This window comes from Pogona vitticeps, chromosome 4, assembly GCF_051106095.1.
Source record: "Pogona vitticeps strain Pit_001003342236 chromosome 4, PviZW2.1, whole genome shotgun sequence".
Taxonomy (NCBI): Eukaryota; Metazoa; Chordata; class Lepidosauria; order Squamata; family Agamidae; genus Pogona; species Pogona vitticeps.
In genome coordinates, this window is record NC_135786.1 from 85,098,251 (window position 1) to 85,112,491 (window position 14,241).

A 14,241-nucleotide genomic window follows, 5' to 3' on the forward strand; every position below is an offset into this window, starting at 1 on the left:
CTTAATTTATGTAGCCAGTCTTGACAGAACACTATCAGCATTCAGTCCACCAGCCCATCTAATAAGTTAGAGACGCAGTTTCCTCAAGGCCATATACTGTGTGTGTGTGGTTTTAGATGTGAAACAGGGAAGAAAGTGAAGTGTAAGAACAAGAATGTTGGATTTGAAGGTAGGTGACTTGAGTATTCCACCCCAAAGCTTAATACCAGATAACTTTGGGCCAGTTGCTATACGTCAGTAAAGTTCACAGGGTTGTTTTGAACAGAAATGGAGAAAAAAAGCTATTACTGTATTGCAGTAGCACACAACAATAAAAGGGTTGCGGTTTTATCTATCTGTATGTTGTAAGAGGCCCCACTGAATTGACTGGAATTTACTTCTGAACAAGGAAGCCCAGAATAGTTTTAGATTGTTGTCCTTGTCAGTTGCCTTCTTTTCTTTTCTGGAGTGTTTTTTTTTAATACACTAGCTTTGCAGGTGGCACTATGAAAGTCTGATTGCACTAACTCTGAGAATTGCTTCAGTCAAGAAAGAAACTCATACATCATATCTGCATAGCCTTGGGACCTGTGGCAGGTCAAAGCAGGTTTGGCAGCTGGTTGCAAGTAAAGCTGCTTTTCACACGTAAAGGTCATCTTAATGTGAGATCCTTATCTTGCTGATGTATTGCCCTAAATCTATAATTTTTTTTCCTCCTCCTGCTTTCTGACAAAGTGCTTTAATAGGCTCTCCTTGCATTCCTTGGAAGTCCAGGTTACAAAAACATAAAAAATCAGATAGACATCTGAGCTGTAAATACTTCGTGAGTAAATTGGTGTAGAGGAATAATTTTGGGTTGTTCCTTTATTCTGTTGTCTCACTAAATTATGCAATTTCTAAAAACTTTGTTGTGATCATATAAGCTTGAAAAACTATGTTGTTTTTATTCTACTGATAAGGAAAGTCATAATGACAATGAAACACATCAGGAGAATGAGTTTCCTAGTCTCTGAAAAACTCACAAAGCATGCTAGGAATGCACTAACACACTTTGCGAATAAGACTGATGGGAAAAAAATGTTACAATTACAGAGAATAAGATTTCTAAAATGAGGATTTTATCAGGATTATGATCCAAGACAGGAAATGTTGGAAGATCATTCTAAAAAGAGCAAGAGTGCAAAATTAACTGAAAAGGGAAACAAGACATGAATACAGGGCAAGAGAGAAAAAGAGCAGTCAGTTCTGCAAAACAGGGAGTGTTGAAAAAGCATTTTTGATGCTACGAAGAGAATCTTAAAATCTTTTCAGTATTTCAGAAGGGGAAATTCCAGTGGTGTGATAACAAACATTTGAAAAAAGCCTTTTTGTGTGTGTTATAAGAGGCATCTTCAAAGCAGTGGAAGCTGGCACGCTTACCTTGAACAGTATTGAGAAAGAGACACCTATGTTTAGTTGTCAAATAAAAGACTAAGCAAGGAATTTTGTATCTTCTTCTGAGGAGACTGTGGGATGCTGTAAAGCCACGAGATGAAAGAATTATAAATGCTGGTGGGTTGATAATGCAGTTTGACTAGCAGGAAGAAGACAAGGACAAGCTGATGCATCGGGGGGTCTCCGCAGATGCACTTGGGTGTTTCAAAGTTTAATAACATGGTATGCTAAGATGTCCAATGTCCAAACTGCACGAGGGAAGTTTTGATCTTTCTCTGATGATGAATTAGCATGGAGTCACCCAGCGAAGCTGCATAGCAGGAGATGCAGGACTGACAAATGGAAGCACTTTTTAATACAGGGCATAGTTAAACTGCGTAGCCCACTATGACAAGATGTAGTGGTAGACTCTAGCCTGGAATCTGAGATTGAGAGGATAAAATTATCAGTGGCAACTAGTCATGATGTTGATAAATATCTACCAATGTCAAAAGGGGTGTGCAAGGATGATCAATGATAATAATAGTTAGAGTGATAACCATTAGTAATACATTAAAAGCAGCTGAGGAATCTGAGAACTTTCTTGGATTTTGTGATCACTGAAGCCTCTGACTGCTGCCTTTAGCTTCACAACAGTTTCAACCAAATGGGATAATATTGCTTATTTGCAATAAATCATTCTTCTTTCTGGCATAATTCTGCGGTGTCTAGAAACATTATGGGATACTTTTTTTCTGTTGAGTATCCCCTGTCATGATCAGACAAAGGAAGAATGAAGTGTGGCAATTAGTTACAGTCAAAACATTGGAAAGCAATGTCCAGAAGGGCAGTTCCTTTTATTTTTCACAATATCACCTTAAATACATCTGATCTTGTCTGGTCTCTGTAGCTAAGCAAGAGTGTACCTGCTCAGTCTTTGTATGGGGGAATCACCAAGAAACACCTGGAAGCTCCAAGTAAGACCAAGAGACAACCCTGCTTGTATTCCTAGAGAGTATCTGCCAGTGAGAGCTTTTAAGCATAGGCTGGATCAAACATGGGTTGACTCGGTGTAAGGCAGCTTCCTGTTTTAGTAGTCTTGTGAGTTTAGAAGCAACATCCAGTCACCTGACTGGATGGGAAGAACAAGGGTGCAACTGCAGGCCTCATCCACCCTCCCTTGTTGCCTGGCTGTATCACCCTCCATGTTTTAGAGAGGAAAGGTTTGGCACAGGGAATTCAAACATCAGTTTCTATCATATAGGAATAGGATTGCCAGGTCTCAGAATGCTCACCAGAATCATGGCAAATTTCTCTTCTTCTCTGGGTCTGTAGACAGGGAAGCAGATCTCAGGCTGAATGGCTGTGGAAGAGGAAGGAGCTTGATTTTTGCATGTGAGGTGCTTTTAAAGCCTGGGCACTAGGGTTCAGCATGAAGGTGTTTCCATGTCTATTGTGGTTCTTTCCCTGTCCTGCCTCTGTGATATCACAGGACTACCTTTGTGACAGTGCAGAGGTCCATCTTTGTTTCATGGGGCTGCCCATTGGCCTTAGAGTTTGGCCCTGAAATCTCACTGATTGGGGTGCTGATGACCTGGCAACCCTATATGGGATACATATACACAGCCATATTAAACTGTTGCAGAAAGGACCACAAAGAGTTCCGTGACACCTTAAAGACTAACCAGTTTTATTTGGCTTATATTTTTCATGGACTGTAGACCATGTCTTCAGATGGAGGCTTCCTGCTTGAGTAATGTTCCTACCAATACATGTGGCATGTCTGGATAAAGGAGAAGCAACTGAGAAGGTGGTGTTATCAAACATGGCCCTGCTCTAACATTATGCAGTTTAATGACTGAATAGAACCCGAGAGGATCTAACAGGAAACAGGAAGTAAGGAGCAAAATAGGGGAAGATACAGCAAACTATCAGATCACAGTATTCTTTAAAACTCTTTTCCACAGTAGACCCTCAGGAAGTGATGTTTCATTTCCATGTTATGTAATCCAATAAGACTACTCTTGAATGCTGAGAGCTGACAAAATATTACAAACCAAAGGCTCGTCTCTAAAAAACTGTACAAAATGTTGCACTTGTGAAGGTTAAAATGATTTACTAACACTTTACACCTGTGGTGTTCTTTTCCTAGTCTTGTTATTTAAAAGGGACAGACAAAAATGAGAAAGAGAAACTCCTGGATTTTTGCAGGAAAGGAAGCCGATGCAAGCTTTCATGCAATTGAGCCCAGTTTGTTGGATCCATGAGATGTTAAAACTACCTGCATGGGCAGTGAGCGAAAGATGCTGTAAACAAGCCACAAAATGGAAGCCGGTGCTGTTTTATGCTTACGGTTTCTGAGCAGGATTTAAGAAGTGCTAAGACGTTCAACCTAAAATATTTCTCTCAGACCCCAAATGGCCTCACTAGTGGTCTGGGAGGTGTGTTCATGTGACAGATTGCTTCATTGGTGCTTCTAAAGAGACTGTTGTTCCAAGCCATTTCTTAGGAGGCAGATCCAGAATATCAAAGCAGTCTTGCGCACATCAAAGCTGAAGGGCCATACTTCCCTCTCTTTTTGACTGAATCACACAATGAGCATACGATGGTTACATATTGTCAATATAGCACAATAGGAACCTGGCAATCAAAAAAGAATTAACATGGAGCAAAGCTGAATGTGGCTGATGGTTATCTATATGTGTCAGGGCATAGCATTCAAATGCAAGTATCTTCTGCTTACATTACTCATGCATAGGGCAGCTTCAAAACAAATGCTTAGGGGAGATGTTTTGGACATTGCCAGGAGGGCCTGTAATTAGGCTGCTGCCCTGTTTGTGCTGTATTTACTTGAGCACTGCAGTATTAGTGGAAACTTGCAGTTTGGAAAAAAGCTATGGATTACTAGAAATAATACACAATGAAACACAATTTGAAGCATTTTTTAAATTGTAAATTGATTTATTTATTTTAAACTATTTGTCCATCACTTTTCAGTTCGAAAGACATCCATCCAGTGTTGCTTACAGATCAATTAAAGAAAAAATTAAAATAAAACTATATATAATCTCTCGATAGATAGATAGATAGATAGATAGATAGATAGATAGATAGATAGATAGATAGATAGATAGATAGATAGATAGATAGATAGATAGATAGAGAGATAGAGATAGAGATAGAGATAGAGATAGAGATAGATATAAAATATATCTATATCTATATCTAATATATGTAGATATATAAACTCTATCTGTCTGTCTGTCTGTCTGTCTGTCTGTCTGTCTGTCTTCTAAAAGTTTTCTTCTCCACTGAAAGCTTGTATGTGTGTACTCTGTCTGTCTGTCTGTCTGTCTGTCTGTCTGTCTGTCTGTCTATCTATTCTGGAAGCAAGATGTATATAAAAGATTAAATCCTGCTTCCAGACGTAGAATCTTAAGGAGATAAGACCTAATAGAAAAAGAGATTGGGATAGAAAATAAGAAAATTCATAACAATATTCAAAATAACAATTATCGAAACTTCTGCTTTCCAGATGTTTTCAGCTGTAACTACTGTAATCCCTTAGTCTTGGCCATGCTGACTGGAACTTCTGGAAGGTGGTCCAAAAATATTTTAAAGGGTTTTTGATGGAAACAGGAGGCTTGCTGGTCCGAAAACAGGCCTTGGCAGACCTCTCAAGAGATAGCCTGGTGACCGGACCTTCACAGGATGGACTGTAATAGGTGCCAGGAGGAATTGGCTTTACAGGTTGGAACTTTGGCCTCCCAGATTTAATCCAAGCATGGGATGCCCAAACTTTGTGCTGAACTGCAATGAACTGGACTGCATGTGATGATGCAGGTCCTCTTCTAATCAATTATGGAAACAAAGAAAACAAAACAGACTTTATTTCTGTTTTTCAGAGTCAGTGCTGCCATCCAGCATAACAGCAAAATCTACTCAAGTTTGTTTTTCCCCCATTAAAAGAGTTCCAGAATAATCAGGACTGCAATTCTGATTATTTATTTTTAGAAAAAGAGGAGAAGAAGAGGAAAGGATTAATCTTTGACTTGATCCACAGTTATTCACACCTTCGCAAAGGAATAAAAATGAGTGGCATAATATCCTCATTCCTCAACATGCTCACCTCACCTTTATTCTTCTGGTTTAAATGCTGTCATAAAGCATCAGAGGCAGAAAAACAAGCCTTTTAATAACCACATTGCTGCTCTCTGAATAATCTTATACATGTACACCTAATGTCTAAATAGGGGTGGTGGACATTTGAACTGTGCCTTGTAGCAGAACAGGTTTGGTTCTTGCAGCACATTTGCCTTGTTTCCCAGCAATGGCAATGATGTTTTTGTGTGTGTGTGCGATGGAAATGCCCAACTTGCTTAACTGGAATAATTTAAAATAGATAAAGGCTATATTTAAATATCATTTGCTAATTCAGCTTTTAAATAGACATTATTTCTAAGTTTAAATAGACCTAAGCCAGCCCAAGACCCAGCATAGGAAATAATGGACTATTAGTAAACCCTGATGTTCTATTAACTCACCACACAAAAATATTCATGATACACATTCATGATATACCATACCATGGGTGCTGGATCTTGAGGGCAAATAACAGGGAAGGACAAATCTATTATAACATATCCTGTCTAAGAACATCCTAGAGCATCTGGCTGGCCTGTATCAACCCTAAAATGGAAAATCATCAAGGTCGAGTCAGCATCAAGGAAGTTCTCTTGGCCGAAAGCTGTGGAGAAGATTTAACATTTCCACCTTTCCTTCTTTGTTTGGATTTAACTTGTTTTAAAAAACTACTGTATGTTGTCCATTTCCTTGGGGAGAGTGAATTCATAATAGTGCCAAAGTATTGTAACAGAAAAACAAAGATGGGATGAGATTGTAACTAATTTCACTCATTAAAAACTCCCTCTTGAATCAGTTGTAAAGATCATCATAAAGCAGAAATATGATTGTAGAGATGAGTCGAAATGTGTGCTACATATAAGTGATTACGGGCATATCCGTAATGTCTATGAATAAATATAATTCTCATAATAGCGCTGATATTTTACTTCAGAGTGTTCAGCATTCTTTACCAACAACATAATAAGGCCTATAAAAGCTGTGCAACTACTCTACTCCTTCTTGTAGAGGCTTAATGCTTCATATAAGGAGGCAGCTGTGGTTCTCCTAAACCTTTCTATTGAATTCAGAAATCTGAGCAAATACTTATTTTATATTTTGTTGCATTTTTGTACTTGTTGCATTGGGAGAACTTTGTCTGGGCAAAAATGGCCTAAAAATACATTATAAGTTAAAAACTGAATACTGTCTAAATCATTTAAATTTAATCATATGACATCAAGACAATTCTGACATACAGCAACCTTTTCAGGGGTGTCTAAGTAGGGAGTATTCGGAAGTGGTTTATCATTCCCTTCTTCTGGGGGCATCCTAGGACTGTGCAGCTTGTCCAAGGCCACAGAGGCTGGCTCTTCTGCGATGTACCATGGGAAACTGAACTCCCAGCCTCTGGCTCTGCAGCAAGGTACCTAACTCATGAGCTATTCAGTCAACTACCTAAAATATTACTTATGCCACTAATTTGAGTTGCAAAAAAAAAAACACCACACCAGGGTTCTTGTACCTTTAATCGGTGTTGTTGTCGTCATCTTATAACTGCAGAGTTGGAAAGGACCCTCTGGATCATTGAGCCCCTGTCAATAGCGGTGCAGAGTTTGCATAAAATGATCTGCCTTCTGAAATTCCCGTTTCTTCAACATTATTAAAGGTACAAAAGCCTTGTTGTTGTTTGACTCTGATTGTCCTAGTAGGGATACAAGCCAAGACCAGAAATGGGGGAAGTTGCCTTTTGGACTACCATTTCCAGAGTGTATTGGCCAGCAAAGCCATTGATAATGGTTATCTTCTTCTTCTTCTTCTTGACTGCAACTCTTTGATTACTACAGATGACATGGAAGAGATTTGAGAAGTTGTACCCCAAAAAGTAAATTTTCCCTACTCTGATCAGTGCCAAGCTCTAACATTTCACATTCTGAGTATAAGCTGAAGGTAGTATGAACCTGGTAGAAAGCATTGTGTTCTTTATGTTGGTGAGAGGTGATTTGCTTTCTCCATGACTAACCATGTGCAACTTTCTCAGAAGGGAAATCTCCGCCTTTTAACAATCTGAGATGCTTGTGTGTGTGGTTCTGGGCTGTTGCCAGCCGGTTTTCATCCTTGACTTATCTTTTTCTAGAAATCATACACTAATTCTCGCAATGTGCCATGACAAGTTCATACACATGAAGACCCAGAAAAGTAGTATTAATAAATCAATGCAAGAGCAGCACAACATAACACAACTTGGTCCTGCCTTGTTCTCTGCAGCCTCATGTCAAACAGCTTTGGACCCTCCCTATGTCTTATACAAAGCAAAACACAACAGAAACAACTTGGCAGGCTAAGCAGAAGCAGCTGTTTGCCATGGCTTGCCAAAGATATATGTATCTCTTATGTGTGATCAATGGCTGGACTCTGAAGGGCTCAAGTCATTGATCACCCTACAGTGATTCCAGATGCTACAAAATCTATCTAGCTTCACTGAGAGCTTAAGGGGAACTGGAGATGGAAAGAATCCCTGTAAAGAAACTGAACCCCTGTAAGGAAGCAAAACAATGATGGCAATTCTTGTTCACAACAACAAAGCATGCATTCTTTCTGTCTGATCATAAAATGTTTTGCATAAATATTTATGGGCATGTAGAGGTGGAATATTAACTATAATGGTATCTTGCTGGGAAATTGGGAAAAAAAGGCTTCAGCAACAGCTTCACATTTTTAGACTACAGTGTTCGGGGGAAGAGGCAATGGTACCCTAGGTGGCAATATTAAATGTTTAGGTGCCAGGGCAACCAAGAATCTAGGTGGTTTTTGCACAAGATTTCCCTGGATCTCAGATCTCAATTTCTCAGTTTTCTTTATCAAGTCAATCTCTCTCATGTTAGGCCTTCCTCTGTTCCTACCACCTTTCACTGATATTATTGTATATTATTGGGTTAGTAATTGATGGAAGTGACTGGGTTCAACTTGTCTTACACTCAAGAAGATGCAGCCCTTTATGTGGGAAAGAGGATAGAGAGAAGCCCTCTCTCAGGTTTCCTAGACTGTCCTTTATCTGCTGTCATCTGTGCTGACTTCCCTTTCACCGTAAGTTGCTGTATTGATGCTGATTAGAGATGGGGCTATTCGTATTTGTATATGAATATTCCCCCCCCCACACACAGGTGGAGATAATGAGGGTCCGGTCCTCTGGGGCCAGACCGACCGCTCGCCTGTCCACTGCTGCTGTGGGCTCCATGATCACTTCCTATCGCTCCAGAGCTTGGGATGGAATAGCCACTCTTCGACCTGGCAGAGAGGCTCATCATCCTGCCTTCTGCCAGGAGTGGCTAATCCATCGCGAGCTCTGGAATGATAGGAAGAGATCACGGAGCTCACAGCAGTGGCGGAATGGTGAGTGGTCGGTCTGGCCCCAGAGGGCCGGACCCCCATTATCTGCACCTTTTTTTGGGGGGGATATTTATATACAAATATGAATACCCCCATCGCAAATGCTGATGTCTTTCTTTTCTTCTCATATCTTTTGTGATCATTCTTCTCAGAAGGAGACCATTTGTCATTGTTCTCTAGAGACTAATGGGGCAGCTATGGCTCCTGGCAGCTCCATCTTTGTTAGCTAAAGCTAGGACTACTATCTTCTTTCCTGTTCCAAGTGCATTTCTGTAATAAACATGTTTTCTTATTTTATTAGAAAAAAATTTGGACTTGATTCCTTTACAAAAGGGAAAGTGCACTTAGGTGATCATTCTCAGTTGCAAGACCTGAATCCATAAGTTAACATTGTTCCTATACAACTGTGTGTACTCCAACAATAATCATATGGAGAACCTCCACATACACAAGAGGCTCTCAACTTCAGACTCCTGCTATTTCATGCCATCAGACTGGTGACAGCTAGGGGCAGGCCTGACTGGTGGTTTAGTCATCTGGCTGCAGAGCCAGAGGTTGGGAATTCAATTCCCCACTGTGCCTCCTTGACAGGAGCTTGACTTAGTGATCCATAAGGTCCTTTTTAGCTCTGCAGTTCTAAGATTATGGTGATTTCTTTCTTTCTTTCTTTCTTTCTTTCTTTCTTTCTTTCTTTCTTTCTTTCTTTCTTTCTTTCTTTCTTTCTTTCTTTCTTTCTGATAGAATGAATTGATAGAAAAGTTGAGTAGGCATTATGTGAACGGGGCAGATGCATGTGTCTGAAAAGATATATTGTTGTTGCTTAGTCGTTAAGTCGTGTCTGACTCTTCATGACCCCATGGATTAGAGCACACCAGGCCCTCCTGTCTTCCACTACCTCCTGAAGTTTGGTCAGATTCATGTTGGTCGTTTCGATGACACTGTCCAACCATTTTGTCCTCTGTCGTCCCCTTCTCTTCTTGCTTTAACATTTTCTCAACATCAGGGTCTTTTCCAGGGAGTCTTCTTGTGGCGTTCACCCTCATGCCCCTTGCTTGACCGTCAAGACTCAGAGCACACAAAGGCAAACAATCCCCTCTTTTCACTGCTGTCACCAGGACTTGCCATAGTTTGCTGTGGTCCACTCAGTCAAAGGCTTTTGCGTAATCAATGAAGCAGAAGTAGATGAACAGATATATAAATTTGTAAATGTATATACTTTTATCAGAGACCCCGGATTGTCTGTAGCTCCTGTTGAGTAGATTTTGGGGATTAACATATTACTGTACACATAGATTTGCTATTAATACATGTGACTTTCTTCTTTGAATTGTAGAAATTCCCAGGAGGGTAGCTGTGTTCGCCTATTGTATTGAACAATCTTGAGGCATCTTTAAGCCTGACAATGTTTTATTTGGCATCTGCCTTCAGAAAGCACAGTCCACTTCTTCAGATGCATCAGGAAGCTTCTGCCAAGTAAAACTTGTTAGGCTTAAAGATGCCATGAAGCTTTTGTTCCTTTTGGTTGTGGCATATAAGTAAATATATGATGTGTACTTTATTCTGAGTCATCTCACATTGCCAATTGCCAGCCATAAGAATGAAAACAAGGAAATGCCAAGTTATGTTGTGTTGTCTACTTCCATGTTCCAAGAAACAAGGGAAAGGAGCAGCAGCCGCTGTATATGCCTCCTCAACAGGGGCTGGACTTTATGGTCCATGGCGTCCCTTCCAGCTCTGCACTTTTAAGACGGTGTTATTATCTAACAAAGTTCTTGAGATCAGCTGATCTTTGCTGCACATCTCAGAAAAGTTACTTCTTAAAAAGTTCCAACTCCTTGAATCTCCATGGGCAGAGATTCTGGGAATTATGATGCAAAGAAAAAGTATTTCCAAGTTCTGGGTGAGACATGTTGCTTCACTTAACAATTTCACTTGTTCTTCGCCATGTCATTGCAAACATCTCCTGCAGCTTCACTTGGTATCAAAGGTGACAGATCCTAAGGAGTTCTTCGGAAACATACAGAAGGAGACATTACTGCCACTCACTTTGGTCCTTGCCTGTGGGCATGTTTTAGCAGTTTTCAGTTCAAGTGCACCTTTCCTTCTTATTTCATTTTAATTTGTCTAACAACTTAATAATCCCTTCAGGGAATGTTAGTGCTATAATAAAAGTATGTATAAAGTTCATAAATAATATCGCCAGGCTGGAGTTCCTAATAAGTTCCTCCTTACTATTCAGTATCTCACAGTTCTTTCAAGGTTGAAGAAGGAGAAACTAGAAATATAGAGAGTTTGCTGGTTTCTGCTTTTTGATGAACCTTTTGATGATATAACCGAATCTTGCAGAATGGCATGTACTTTTTCAGAACATTTGAATGTATTTATTATTGTAATATCATTATGTGTAAATCTATGGCTAGTTTTTAAGTTTTGTGATTAATGTCACTGTAAAAGTGTCAAACTACATGTTACGCACATATATATACAGACACATACCCAAGCAGCTTAAATACCCAAGCCTTGTGGTGCAGTAAACTGCTGCACTGCAGCCAAACTGTGTTCACAACCTGGGGTTCAATCCCAGGTAGCCAGCTCAAAGTTGCTCAGTCTCCTATCCTTCTGAAGTCAGTAAAATGAGTACCCAGCTTGCTGGGGGGGGGGGGATATGTAGCTTGCAATGTAAACTGCCCAGAGAGTGTTTTAAGCGCTATGGGGCAGTATATAAGCAGCACGATTTGTGTGGGGGTTTTTGTTGTTGTTGTTGTTGGTTGTTTTTTTGTTTTGTTTTGTTTTGTTTTGTTTGCTTTGGAAATGGTGCAATTTTCCAAGTTGGCTTAATTCAGCATTCCGGATGCATTTTGTTTTTCACAGCAAAAACAATCTTATTTTGTGTAAGACCAAGCTTTCTTTCTGTTTCCATGCAAGGACAAACAAGAATACAGTGGTGCCTCACTAGATCACTGGTTCTTAACCTTGGGTTACTCAGGAGTTTTGGACTGCAACTCCCAGAAGCCTTCACCACCAACTGTGCTGGCTGGGGTTTCTGGGAGTTGCAGTTCAAAAACTTCCGAGTAACAAAGGTTAAGAACCACTGCGCTAGATGATGATAATCCATTCCACTGAAATAGCTGTTTAACCAAATCATCTAGCGAAAAGCATTTCCCCATTGGAATGCATTGAAACCTGTTTAATGCATTCTAATGGGGAAGAATCATCGTTGTCTAGCAAAGATCGGCCATAGGAAAGCTGCTTTGTGAACCGCCGATCAACTGTTTAAATCGCTGTCTTGGGAAGCTTAGGTCCCGAAAACACCTGTTTGCGAGTGCGGAGGGAGCTGTCAAAATTGTCGTCTAGCGAAAATCGGTTTGCGGAGCAGGGACCAAACATTGTCCAGCGAAATTCCCCCATAGGAATCACTGTTTTGGGAATTGCTATAGCGATCACAAAAAGCCAATGTCTAGCGAAAAAACTGTCATGCGGGGTAACTGTCTAGCGAGGCACCATTGTACACAGTAAAGCTATGCCTGAACTAAGTGCAGGCTTATATACCATTAGACGATGGAGTCCAGGGCACAGCCTGGCAAGAGCTGGAGGATGTGGCAGTGTCATAGTTTGGGGGCAAGGAATATATTTAAATATAGAAGGTACTGAGCTCTACACTCCTTTTCTGAAACCGTGAAGTCATTACTTAGGATGGAGTAAAGATAGGGTTTCCACTGGGTTTTTCTGCCTCAGACTACACCTTCAGCGTAAATCCAACCCAATGATCTGACACAGGATAAGAGTGCTTCTACATCTGCCAATGTGGTGGAATAGAGTTCCAAGCATATATCCACCATCACCATGCATGCTATGCTACCATGTATGAACTGAGCTTGCAATATAGCAGGGCTAGGAACACAGTGATGTTTGGACTACAGCTTCAAGAATCCCCCAGCATCCATTATAACTGGCAATGAGATTGTGGAAGTGACAGCCAGGAAAAAAGTGACTTCCACAACCTTTGCAGTCTAAAGTATGTGTACTACATCTGATTCCCGTAGTCCCTATGTCCAGGTTTCTGTTTTAGAAGAATTATAAAATCAGACATAAATAGTTATGAGCCAGCTATTGTACCATACACACAATGGAGATGCACACACTAGTTCACTACCTTGCTGGGCATGTAAGATTTTGAAAGTGGGGTATGAATGAACCAGTCCCCAGACTGTCCAGTTTGAACATACTGCCTCAATATATAAATAAATGTCAGCTGCTTTCCAGCCCATTGAGGTGTACATGTTGATCCACTGGGCACAGCCTGGGAAAATCAGGCAAGTCTACAAGTTAAGTGCTTTTCTGTGTTCTTTCTTCTTCTTCATTTTCAGTATCACTGGCTTCGAAGGAACTTACGCGCAACCATCTTTTTCAAGAGTGTACCAATGGAATTGGCAAGGTAGCCCATTTGAATGAAGTTATGCATGGATTATGGATGCATATCTGTAGTAATTATGATAATTTATAACTACCCTTCTATTTTTCACTCTGTTGATATGTCTACATTTGATAGAGTATGCATTGTGAAGCACATGTTCATGAGAAAAAGTTTAATGAGAATGAAGTCATTTTTGCTTGTGGGTTCTCTTTGGCCTCTACAACAATCCCTTCATTTGTCTGACAAACCCTTTGTCTGTGGCCTATCTCCCCCCACCTTACGTGGGATTCAATGTATGTGTGTGTGTGTGTGTGTGTGTGTGTGTGTGTGTGTGTGTGTGTGTGTGTGTGTGTGTGTGTGTGTGTGTGTGTGTGTGTGTGTGTTCGTTCTAATTACCTTTTGCAAAGAAAACAAAGATCATATGTTAAAGCTATATTCAGAGAATCATTTTCAGAGCTATTAGGCAACACAGTAGGGGAGAAAAATCAATATTTCCTATGATAGCCACTATCTGAGAGTATAGCAACATTGCATATTATATGTAGAAACTGCACACATATCATATTTTTATTCTCTCCTGAAGCTTCCTTATTTTCTTCAAACGTAGTCAAGAATTTATGATACAGCTCCATCTTTCTTCTCCTTCAGAAAGCATCTATATTCTCACTTGCTCCCTAATGATGAAATAACCTTGTCTGCTTGCTTTGTTCCATATTTTACTCACAACACCCTTACCTTTGTAGAATGAAGTTTTGATAATATGGAATTTTTAATACTTATTCGCTACAATCCCACAAGTCTTCTTCTTCTTCTTCTTCTTCTTTTAGTAAACTGTGGATTTGTTGTTGGAAAAGATCAACAGAGCATATAACAAGTGATCTGACCTGGGAGTGGGAGTGAGGAACAATAGGTAAATAGACCTT

At 40.1% G+C, this 14,241-nt stretch overlaps 1 protein-coding gene across 9 annotated transcripts in view; it reads left to right on the plus strand.

Annotated features, from left to right (window-relative positions):
• Nucleotides 1-14,241, plus strand: part of ADGRL2 (adhesion G protein-coupled receptor L2) — a 723,239-nt gene that overhangs the window by 419,708 nt on the left and 289,290 nt on the right. For 4 of the 9 annotated variants that reach the window (XM_078393043.1, XM_078393041.1, XM_078393042.1 and 1 more), the window contains one exon: nt 13,272-13,339. The exons of 3 other annotated variants lie outside the window; for them this stretch is intronic. The gene's annotated coding sequence lies outside the window, so the exon portion shown is untranslated. Of the gene's footprint in view, nt 1-13,271; nt 13,340-14,145; nt 14,229-14,241 lie in introns of those variants that run through there. 2 more of the 9 variants (XM_078393038.1, XM_078393040.1) reach the window with 2 other exon arrangements.